At 31.7% G+C, this 12,063-nt stretch overlaps 2 long non-coding RNA genes across 3 annotated transcripts; one reads left to right on the top strand and one right to left on the bottom strand.

Annotated features, from left to right (window-relative positions):
* The first annotated feature begins 3,802 nt into the window (after positions 1 to 3,802).
* LOC132720384 (uncharacterized) lies at positions 3,803 to 5,305 on the top strand. 2 transcript variants are annotated; one of them, XR_009624339.1, is made up of 3 exons: positions 3,803 to 4,056; positions 4,433 to 4,518; positions 4,931 to 5,305. It is a non-coding gene; the product is annotated as an uncharacterized LOC132720384 (long non-coding RNA). The 2 variants fall into 2 exon arrangements; XR_009624338.1 differs by lacking the exon at positions 3,803 to 4,056 and having other exon boundaries at positions 4,122 to 4,518.
* Positions 5,306 to 7,955: 2,650 nt separating this feature from the next.
* Positions 7,956 to 9,649, bottom strand: LOC132720385 (uncharacterized). The gene is made up of 3 exons (XR_009624340.1): positions 9,492 to 9,649; positions 9,004 to 9,113; positions 7,956 to 8,675 (listed from the first exon to the last, which is right to left on the bottom strand). It is a non-coding gene; the product is annotated as an uncharacterized LOC132720385 (long non-coding RNA).
* Between the last annotated feature and the right edge of the window lie 2,414 nt (positions 9,650 to 12,063).

The following is a 12,063-nucleotide window of genomic DNA, read 5'->3' on the forward strand; positions in this document are numbered from 1 at the left end:
TGACACTTAGAATCAAACATATGAATCGGTTCATGCATATTTCAAAATAAATACGTGAAAAAAAAAGAATATATCTAGTCAATAAAATCCCGTTATACCACGCCTTGAAAACAACACAACCACCTCAGTCTGAGATATCTCGTAAATTACTTTAAATTATCACTATTTCCGAGCTAGTGTACGTCAAAGTGTCTAAGGTATAATGTTGTCTTAAACATACTTTTTGTAAACTCTGGATTGAATTTCAAAAACCAAGAGTGCTAAACTATGTAGATTTTATTAAAGTTTTCAAAGAAGGAATTGATGTATATTTGTTTGATCTGTATCAGTTTCGTAGTTTCTCATTAACAAATTTAACATTGAAATTGATTGTTTCATCATAAAACAGTATATTTGTAATCTAAACAGCAATCCAAAATACGTTTTAAGTAGATGTTTAGTCTTGAATGCAACTAACATTTTAATAGAAATTAAAAAAAATCATTTTAAAGAAGTGATGTGCATAATTTATTGTTCTTACGTTTTGTATTTATGATTCATAATATTAATAACTTATAGTAGAACACTCAAAATTGATACATAAATTTTCTTAATAGCTTTCTCTCGTACATAGTATGAAAACATTTATACCATTGCTCATCAGCATATCACTAGATTTTTAGTATTTTTAGACTGATGATACAATGCACACATATTAAGTTAATTAAACTTGCAGTTTTCAAATATACAAAAAATGTCAAATTATGAAGAAATCTTTGGTCAAGTTTAATCGTTTAATATAATTAGTAAATTCTGTCATTATATTCATTGTTCAATCATTTGAAAGGTGAATAGATCACATTTTCGTAAACTGCAAATTCATATTTCCTAACGATAGAAATATGGAGGCATTCCACAAGAAGCTACACCAACTTATAGTCAGTTGTAACTTTATTATTCATTTAAAAAATCTTTATTTCAGTTTTCTTTGTTAATATGTATTCTTCATCAATATGTATTCTTCAAATTTGACATTATGATAACGCTTATATAATTCACATTTACGGTGACACAGAAGTGACATGTGTGTATTTTTTTATCTCGTGAACACGAGATACTATGTCGTGCGCACGAGTTACTTAGTCGTGCATATTAGCTATGTTGTCGTGCGCACGAAATAATAAATTGGTGCTCACGTGATACTATGTCGTGCGTACAAGTTACTTTGTAGTGCGTATGAGATAATTAAGTGAATGGCAGGAGATACTATGTCGTGCGCACGAGTTACTTAGTGGTGCGCACGAGATACTAAGTCAATGGCACGATATAATTAAGTCGTTGGCACGAGTTACTTTGTCGTGCGAACGAGTTAATTTAGTGGAGCGCACGAGATAATTAACCAATCAGATAACACCAGATATATGTATTTTTTATTCATCTCGTACACACGAGAAACTATGTCCTGCGAACGAGTTACTAAGTCGCACACACGAGATAATTATTTGGTGCGCACGAGTTACTTATTCGTGCGCACGAGATATATAAATGTTCATGTTTCTATGTCACTATCCGAGGCCCATAAATCAGATATTTATTTTGACTAGGTTATGGCCCTTTGTGTGGATCCTGTGGTAGGGTTGATCAGGACGTGCTTACTATCGGTCTGTTAACCTTGTCCATACCATAACTTGAGAAGGCCTGGTTTATTTTATTTGGTAGGGACATTTCCCTTGATGTTCGAAGTCATCAGGTCAAAGGTCAAGGTTTACATGGCACTTCATGTAAAATCCTTGTCTGATGAATGACTTGAGCAGGAATAAGCCATGGTTCTTATCACAATGTATGGACATTTCACCTGATCAGTAGATGACGCCTAATAATTGAGATGTAATTGGGTTAAAAATCAGAGTCACAATAACACTTAATGTCATCATTAATAGTACTTCATTTTTACATTGAACATCTTGTTACTTGATAGGGACATTTTCCTAAGACAGTACATTGAAAGTATAAAACCATAATTATTGATTTCGATGTCACTAGGTCAAAGGTAAACATCACAGAGGCACATAATGTAAAGTGCTTGTCGAATCAATAACTTGAGAATAAACAAGCCATTGTTACTTTGTAAGAATATTGGTCAAGGCAAGTAGATGACTTCTACTGATTTTAAAGTAATAAGATCAAAGGTCAATGTCAAAATGAACCTTATTAAGCAGAAGTGTGTATATATGCCACTGTGACAGGCAAGTGAAGTAGGAGCATCATTGTCCTGGTTAACTCAGACATAATTCAAATAGTGTAATCTGATTGATGAATTAATTCGTGCGTACGACTAATTATCTCGTGCGCCGACATGATTATCTCGTGCACACGACTTAGTAACTCGTGCGTACGACATAGTATCTCCTGCGCGACACTTAATTATCTCGTGCACAAGACTTAGCTACTCGATAGTACGACATAGTATGTCGTCCGCATCACTTAATTATCTCGTGCACAAGACTTATCTATCTCGCAGACACGACTAAGTTGTTCGTGCGCACGACTTAGTTACTCGTGCTTACGACATAATATCTCGTGCGCACGAAATAAAAACGCACACATATCACCACTTTGTTGACATAATTTACATTTTATTAATTAGCTAAAACGTTACAAGTAACCTGTACATTTATTTAACTTATTCATCGCGTATATGCAGTACGCAGGAATATGCAAATGACGCAGAATTGTGCAAAAGTCATGCAGAGCCGTGTAATTATGTTGATTAAACGAGCACCAGGAAAAGTAAATGAACCAATATCTTTATTGTACATCAAAGAAAGAAATGAATTAGCATATACGGTTGCTGAGTTAAGATATTTCAAACCTCATCAAATGAAATATAGAGAAATATTGATGAAAAAAGTGTATTTTCATTTGCCATATTTTCACTGTAAATTTTTTTTTTCACTGCATTGAAACATATTTTACTGGTGTCTTGAGGGACTACTTTCTTCTTAATGCAGCCAATAAACAAAATAAAAATAGAAGTATTAAGAATTGTAAGGTAAAAAAAAAGGAAAATGTATATAATAAACAGAAAAATCAAGTTTTTTTCTCAATAATTTTCAATTTCAACTCTCAAGTTATTTTCAACCTGTTAAATGAAGATTATCATATTTTACTTGTGGCTCATGCCACTCGTGAAATGTTTATTTCCATGCCACTTGATGAAAATGAATCCTGTATTTAATACTATTTATAAAAAAAAAACTAAAGCCGCCGGCAATACTCTAGTAAAGTCGTCAGTTTGACGAATGATCATGAAAAATAAACATTGACGAAACATAAAATTCGCTTTTAAATCAGAAGTCATCTTTAAATTATATTTAGGATAGATATTTTGGTCCATTTACTCTTACGATATTACTCGTCTTGCCTATAAGTTGCACGGATTTTTTTTGCACTATTTTTGCGTTATTTTGTACATTTCTGCGTTATTGGTTATACACGGTTGTATTTTTTCAATCCATGACTTAAATTAAAATACACCTTTTCTAAATTATTTTTCAACTTTGTATTTCTTTTTCGGCGTATTTTAATCCCTGTTGTTATAAAACGCATTTATAGCAGTTAATGAGGCAGTTCAACTTACTTGATTAATTAACTGCATTAATATAGTGTAACAAACAGACAACAGATAATGTTATGTCTTTGACACTATAATCCAATATAGCCGCCGCGAATGAGCAGTTTGTGACCCTTAATTGTCCCATATGCAGATATTTTGAATGACGACCTCAACTTGATCTGAACAATCTAAAATGCTTCACGTCGTGTTATAATAGGGTATGTAAGTCTCGTCATGTGACTTGCGAGATTTCACGATATTTTGCACTTCCGGGTACAAACAAATATCAACAACATTGCTTATCTATATTGGGTAATACTTGTATGCCGGTGGGAAAGTAAAACTTACATGGAAAAGCAAATGATATGTGGAAATTGGCAGAGTTTTTTGTTTTGTAACGAAATGCAAATGGTTTCATCTTGTGAACAAGTATCAATGGAAGACAACTTCGTAATCTTCAGGTGGGTGTGTCATTTCAAATTCAGTTTATCCCGATAAATGTTGTAATATTTTTATTTCCATGTAAATCTAATAAATTTGTTTTTTGATTTAACATCATTCGCATCTGACACCAGACTGGTGAATTTGATTTTATCAATTTTCTATAGCGCTACCTGATTATCTCTCAGAAGTATATAATGTTAAGAAATTTCGGACAGCGCATATTTCGGATAAACTATTCAATATGATTATCAGTGAGTTTGAGTTGAATATATTTTCTTCCAACTGAAAATATTATTTATTTATAATTATTATCTTTATAAAGCACAAACAGTCAAGCTGTATATAACCAATTTGAATTGTCATAAAATTCAATGAAATATTTTGCTCCTGTAGATATTTTGACTGAGGACAGTGGTGAGATGAAAGACGTCAGTATCCGATGTAAATACACATGCATGCTCTGCTGTAAAATCGTTTTGGTAAGAAATATATACTTAAAGCTACTTAAACTACATTAAAGAAAAATAAATATTATTGTATAACATATAATGTTCTTGTTTTTGTAAATAATTACAGTGTAGCTAAGTAAACAAACAAACAGTATGACATATGTAGTTAATTCATGTTAAATACTGTTTAAAGTAGTTTTCTCAAGTAAGTGGGTCATATTTTTTTGTTAAATCATGTTCAGTAAATGGTTAAAAGAACTTAGTCACTATCACATTTTTTAAAGATCAGTTGTCAAAGCAAATCTACAAAAACTAGGACACCAAGAAGTGTTTCTTCCTTTTCAACATTATTTTCTATTCATGACAATATGAAAATGATTGAAATTTATAGCTGACCAATTGTTATTGCTTTCAACTCATGATAAATTTTCTTTATATACAGGTATGTGATTTCATGGTTGGATCTTGAGTACTTGTCATGGCTCTTGATTTATTTTTGAGTGTTCACCATCAGATTAGAAATCAAATAGTGATACCACCAGGCATACATGTAGTTGAAAGGAAATGTCCATACACAGTCTTGGAGTACATAGTGGTAGAGACATGGCAGTCCATTACAGATTTTGACTGAATTAAAGCTTCTTAAAGCTCCATGTCTTGTGTAAACTGTTTGACTGAATGTTTGTATTCTAATAAAAACTAAGGTTGAAGACACTTCAAAGATATATGTCAGTGTAAAAATGTTAAACAAAATATCTGTCTTTGTTAGAAATAAATAACCTGTCTTTATTAGAAATAAATAACCTGTCATTTGTAACTTTGTATTAACTTAATTATTCAAAGATAATTTATCTTCTGCAAATGGCTGCCCAAAACAGTTTCAACCAGGCATCATGTAGTTTCAAAACAGTTAAGATAAATTTGTTATAAATAGACTTGTAAAGTAACAGGAATGGTAACAAGAGCACCGCTAGGCGGAGCATTATATGCCCGAAAGTGTTTTTTTTAGTAAGGATGAAGCATTTGTAAGACATGGGAATTAGCTGTTCATCCTATAAAATTTTACAGATGTACAGTAGGTTGATTAATACTTAAGTTATTATTAATGACCTTAACCTTTGACCTTGTGACCCTTAAATCAATAGGGGTCTTCTACCTTATATGGACAATCATCCTAAGGAGTTTGAATATTGTGGGCCAAATGGAACTTCTGTTATGCTCCAGAAACTGTTTTCAATTTTAAGGTGACCTTTGACCTTTTGACCCCAAAATCAATAGGGGTCTTCCACCCAATATGGACAATCATCCAATGAAGTTTGAACATTGTTGGTCAAATGGAACTTAAGTTATGCTTCCGAAACTGTTTTCAGTATCATGGTAAAAGTGACCTTGACCTTTGCCCTTTTGACCCCAAAATCAATAGGGGTCTTCTACCCAATATGGACAATCATCCTATGAAGTTTGAACATTGTGGGCCAAATGGAACTTAAGTTATGCTCCGGAAACCAAATTGCTAACGGACAAATTGCTAACGGACAGAAACTGTTTTCAGTATCAAGGTAATAGTGACCTTGACCTTTGACCTTTTGACCCCAAAATCAATAGGGGTCTTGTACCCAATATGGACAATCATCCTATGAAGTTTGAACATTGTGGGTCAAATGGAACTTAAGTTATGCTCCGGAAACTGTTTTTAGTTTTAAGGTAATAGTGACCTTGACCTTTGACCTTTTGACCCCAAAATCAATAGGGGTCTTCTACCCAATATGGACAATCCTCCTATGAAGTTTGAACATTGTGGGCCAAACGGAACTTAAGTTATGCTCTGGAAACCAAATTGCTAACGGACAAATTGCTAACGGACGGAAACTGTTTTCAGTATCAAGGTAATAGTGACCTTGACCTTTTGACCCCAAAATCAATAGGGGTCTTCTACCCAATATGGACAATCATCCTATGAAGTTTGAACATTGTGGGTCAAATGGAACTTAAGTTATGCTCCGGAAACTGTTTTCAGTTTTAAGGTAATAGTGACCTTGACCTTTGACCTTTTGACCCCAAAATCAATAGGGGTCTTCTACCCAACATGGACAATCATCCTATGAAGTTTGAACTTTGTGGGCCAAATGGAACTTAAGTTATGCTCCGGAAACCAAATTGCTAACGGACGGAAACTGTTTTCAGTATCAAGGTAATAGTGACCTTGACCTTTGACCTTTTGACCCCAAAATCAATAGGGATCTTCTACCTAATATGGACAATCATCCTATGAAGTTTGAACATTGTGGGCCAAATGGAACTTAAGTTATGCTCCGGAAACCAAATTGCTAACGGACAAATTGCTAACGGACAGAAACTGTTTTCAGTATCAAGGTTATAGTGACCTTGACCTTTGACCTTTTGACCCCAAAATCAATAGGGATCTTCTACCCAATATGGACAATCATCCTATGAAGTTTGAACATTGTGGGTCAAATGGAACTTAAGTTATGCTCCGGAAACCAAATTGCTAACAGACGGACGGACGGACGGACAGACGCCAGGGGGTATAACATAATATGCCCTTTCGGGCATATAAAAAGATAAATGTTCAGCATTAAAATGTTTCTATCTTGATTGAGTTTCATTTCATATTATCACCATGATCACTGCAATTGTAAAAGTAATCATTATTATAATGTAATCTTTAACCATTATTTAAATATCATAAAAATCATCTCAAAGAAAAACTTGTTTCTGAGGCAAGATGTGTAAAATTCCTTCCAGTTATAGCCTTTCACTGCTCTTAGAAAAGCCATGATTTGCATTGTACATGGCAGGTAGTAATACCAGAGTAAACAATATTAATGCAATTCATCTGTGTTGAGTATTCTGTAGCAAAACACTAGCTTGCTAGCCCTTGTAAGCCCAAATCTCTCTCTTAATTGGAGAATTAAGACTTGCAATTCTGCATTCCTTGAAGATTTTAGTATCAGAGGGGTAGTTATTACATACCATATACTTCTTTGGGTTTCAAATTACCTGTTTTATAATGTATTGAACCTATTGACATTTGACCAAAAGTGAATTATCTATACAATACATGCAAAACTTAGGGTTTGCACTTGATACAAAACAATTACATCACTGATACATTAATATACCCATTGGAACTGTTTAAAAATTGTCAATGTTTCAAAAAAAAACAACAAAAAAACACCACACAATGCTTTTAAATTCTGTACATGTACATATGTGTAAATGTAGTCATTGAAGAGCTGTCAAGAACTTTTCATCAATATTATTTATATAGTGTCTGTTTCGATTTCAGGACACAAAATTCAAATGACATGCATAGTATTTAATATAGTCAATGCTTGCATATTCAAGCAATCTAGCCATTGCTGTTAGAGAATTAAAGTACACAGTGACACTTATTTTGCAGATGAACTCTTATAATCAAGCACTGCTACAAATATATGCCAAATAGTAGAAACAAAAAACAGTTCATAAGTTTAATAAACTTTTATTTTTACACAATTTATAGTGCACTGCTTAGCATATATATCACACTGATTTTCCAGTGGAAGAAAAACTTCAGGAAAGCACTTGGAATTATTATTAGTTATTTGGACAATGTATCTTTACACTGTGAATGTCTACTGATACAAGAATAAGAATATTTCCTTTCACAAATGTAAAGACTTTAAAAATTAACATGAACAAATTATCATAGAGTTATAAATCATATTCTAATTGAAAAATGGTCAGCTTGATATTCATAGTCATTTAATGTCCATAATGTCATATGACTATACAGTGATTCCATGAAAAACCTTATCTCTGGTGTGTTATCAGCTTTGGTATATATAGAGTATCTAGTTTTAATACTTAAAACTGCAATGAAATGTGGATATTTTACTCTGTTTCTATCATTGTGACATTAACATGTTAACAAGATCATAGTGTCAAACACCATAAAATCATACTCTTTATACATTAAGTTTTTTTGTGCTGGATGTCATTCATCTTCTTCAGGAAAGTACATTTGACTATTCTCAGTGGCTTATATTAAACAATTTAAACTAATATTTCACTCTAACTGTGTGTTCTCTGATATCATTCTCAAATTAAGGAACTGGAAGATGGTAGTTGCAATAAAGGTCTTCATGGACAAATCCTCCTTCATCTTAAAATTCCCTTTTTATCTGCAGAATGAAAAATCAATAAATATGTTGTTACAAGTGCAAGACACTAGAAATGATATTTACATTACATTTAATAAGCTGGTCATGATTGACAGAAAAATTTCATATTTGAAGTAAATAAACATTAAAGATAAACAACAACACATAATATATAACAGTCAAAAATATTGATCTTCTTGAATGTGAAACATGACTATTTTTAATGTTTTATTTACATGTACTTATCAATTATCATGCAGTGAAATCCAAAAGTTATCAATATATTTTGATATTTGTTTATCTTTCCGATCTCAACTTAAAATTATTCAATTATTTTACATGTATTTACCTTTGATGTATAGATATTTCAGGATCATAGGCAGTGCAAACAGTTGATTAATGGTCCATATTGAACAACTGTATATTCTATACTTGTCATATACCTCCTTGTCTATACATCTGAAATGGTTTAATCAAATATTATATTTTTTAATTCAATCATAATTTGCTAGGTACCATATTAACATGTATATATAATTGAAAAAGGAAAAAGAATAAAATGAAAGGGAAAAAATATCCGAATTATTGTACAATGTCCGAATTTTGTATAACTTTAATATACACTAGAATTAAAGTGTTTCTCCATTGTTTATTTTAATAAGTTAAACTGGTTTGAATTAATTTCTCACATCAGTAGTTTTAAAACAATACTAAAAGCTAAACAACTAGAATTCACTACCTTGACAAAACATCCGAAACAATTGTCACTATCCGAAAATAAACTAGTTTTATTAAACTCTATAAATCCCTCGTTTTTCCGTCAGATAATTGACCTACCTGCATTTTTTGACCCGTGCTATCCATTCCTTCAAATCTGAAGAGGACCGAAACAAATTTAACTTCTATATCCCTCGAGTTCTTCTGGTTACCTATATGCGTAACGGTAAATAGGTCTGCCGATGTACCCGGAAGTGGTAAATCGAAAGTGAAAGTAAACGAGACTTACGGGCCCTATTATTAACATTTCTGCAACATAATTTCAGTTTCATTTCATAGGTTCAAAAGATACGAAAAGAGAATATAAAATTCATAGCTAGCACATTATCTGATTGTGCTTTTCTTCCTAGAATCATTTTCCATTTACACTTAACATTTTAGAGAGGTCTCGAAATTGTTTTGTGGCGGATGGAAGATCAAAGGCATATAGCTTAAACGCACGAAATTCTTTTGGCCGAATACAGACGTCATACATCAATCTACACAAAGCAAAAATATGTGTTAAGTTTAGTTATTATAAATTTTGATCACTTACTACAATCTTGTTCGTCTTCTCCTCCAGGGCATTCGATTTTCCCATCACATAGAAATCTCTGCTCAATACAGTAACTTCCAGGACATTTCACTGTATTTTCAGGACAAATGAATTTTTCTGAATAAAAAAAAAATAAAATAAAATAATAACACCAACAAAAACAAATAAACAAACGAAAAATGAATAAAAATGAAAATGTTGCAATTTAATGCAATAAATTATTTTTAAGCAAAGCACTTTTATAAGAAGTAATTGACTTAAGAACATTTCTTATTCTATTTCTTTTTTCCTATTAGTATTGAAGGGAATTTACTTACACTACATTGTAATTGCACGTTCAATTTTAATATCCCTCAATGCTTTACACTTATTACATAACATCAAGGTAAGGCATATTTCTAATAAATTCTATACTTCAGAGTAATTAGAATTTTTTCCCAGAGAATATATTGTCAAGACTTTTAAAAAACATGTCCAAGTGCATTCGTTTACATTACATGTTATCATAAAAATATTGTTATGATTTGATAAGTTTCAAAAATGACCCGCTGTTGATTGATGATATAAAATAACGTTTTTGGTTTCGCTGCCCTGTTAAAGCTATAAACTCATGAACCCTAAATTACTTACATTTTCCTTTTGGCTACTAGTCAAGTTATTTTCGATAGTTCTCAAGATATTAGTTCTTAGCATTTTTCTATATTTTGCTCCAAGTTCATTATCAAAATATTATTTTGAATACATTTAAGAAAGATTCTTGAGAGGTAAAATACATTTTATTATTGCAATGGGAATCTTAATATTTATCAAGGTTTTAAGGACAAGAAGAATTTTGTCTTCATTACTACATCGATGATTGATTTTCATGGAAAATCAGACGTTTTCTTTTTATGTGCATAAGGTTATTATAGTCATATCTTTTTAACTTTCGACAAAATAATAATATAAATAAATGAGATCAAAATGGGAAACAAATAAACAAAAACATAGTCTTTATATATGTTATATTTTTCTGGTTCTTCGGGATCATTGATGCCAGCACTATAAAGTCTTGAGAATTGAGCACCGCTCAAGCCGGTGCTAGGGGGCGTGAGGGATGTTGCACTTATTCATTATCCCTTATGTACAGACTCAATCAAACCAAGTCTGCAATTTTTATGTAATTTTGTTATGATTAATGCTTCCCACTTTGTTTCCAGATTTTTAAACACACCTTTTTTAAAAACTAAGAAAATTATAGCAGAATTTCACAGTTACGTTGTATAACTAAAGAGTAAGATTGGTGTTTGTTCAATCTAAATTTTAAACAAAATTGTGTAATAAGTGTAAGTCAGGGAAAACCTATGGCGCCATTACAAGTATTTTTTTTATTCATTTATATTTTTTATAAATACGTAGTTTGTAATGATGCATATTCTTAAATTTGTTGCCTTTTTTCTTCTTTTTTAATGACCAGTGGGTTAATATATTAAGAAAAAAAGCAAACATTAAGCCAAACTATTTTCTGTGCGAAATCATCTGCTGTAATAACAATGCAGTGTTATTGAGTGCATGATTTAATCATTTTGTGAAAAAGTATCACACATAATATTCATAATTCACAAAAACTCTGGTGATATTTTATATCTTAAATAGAGCCAACGTTTGTAAAATCAAATTTTGACGCTCTATGCCAGTTCTAAACGAATCTCTTACAAAAAGTACGAAACTAAAATACCAATCTATTCTTAATACTTTTGACAATAATTTTAAGTTTACACTTTATAGCAAAAGAAAGCTTCATTAAAATTGTTTGTAAACAGAACAAAAGCAAACAAAAGCGCCGTTAACAAGAATTAAAAAGATACTAGGGCGAAGTTAAAATTCTTTTACTTGAATAGACTATTTGGAGTTTTGTAATTAAAGAATTGATTTTTTTTAAAAATTGAAAGAAATACTACAATGTACAAGATACATATCAAAGGCAAAGGTCATGTTTATTATAGTGTCACCCTACTGTAAGGGCCAGCCATTTCTGATTAATGATACACCTTTGGATTGCATACCATATACTTCCCAGCTCCTACCACTATGCAAGGCGGATAGAAAACGGAAACC

Source organism: Ruditapes philippinarum, unplaced genomic scaffold (genome assembly GCF_026571515.1).
Source record: "Ruditapes philippinarum isolate M1 unplaced genomic scaffold, ASM2657151v2 ctg18790_1_1_1_1, whole genome shotgun sequence".
NCBI classification, from domain to species: Eukaryota; Metazoa; Mollusca; class Bivalvia; order Venerida; family Veneridae; genus Ruditapes; species Ruditapes philippinarum.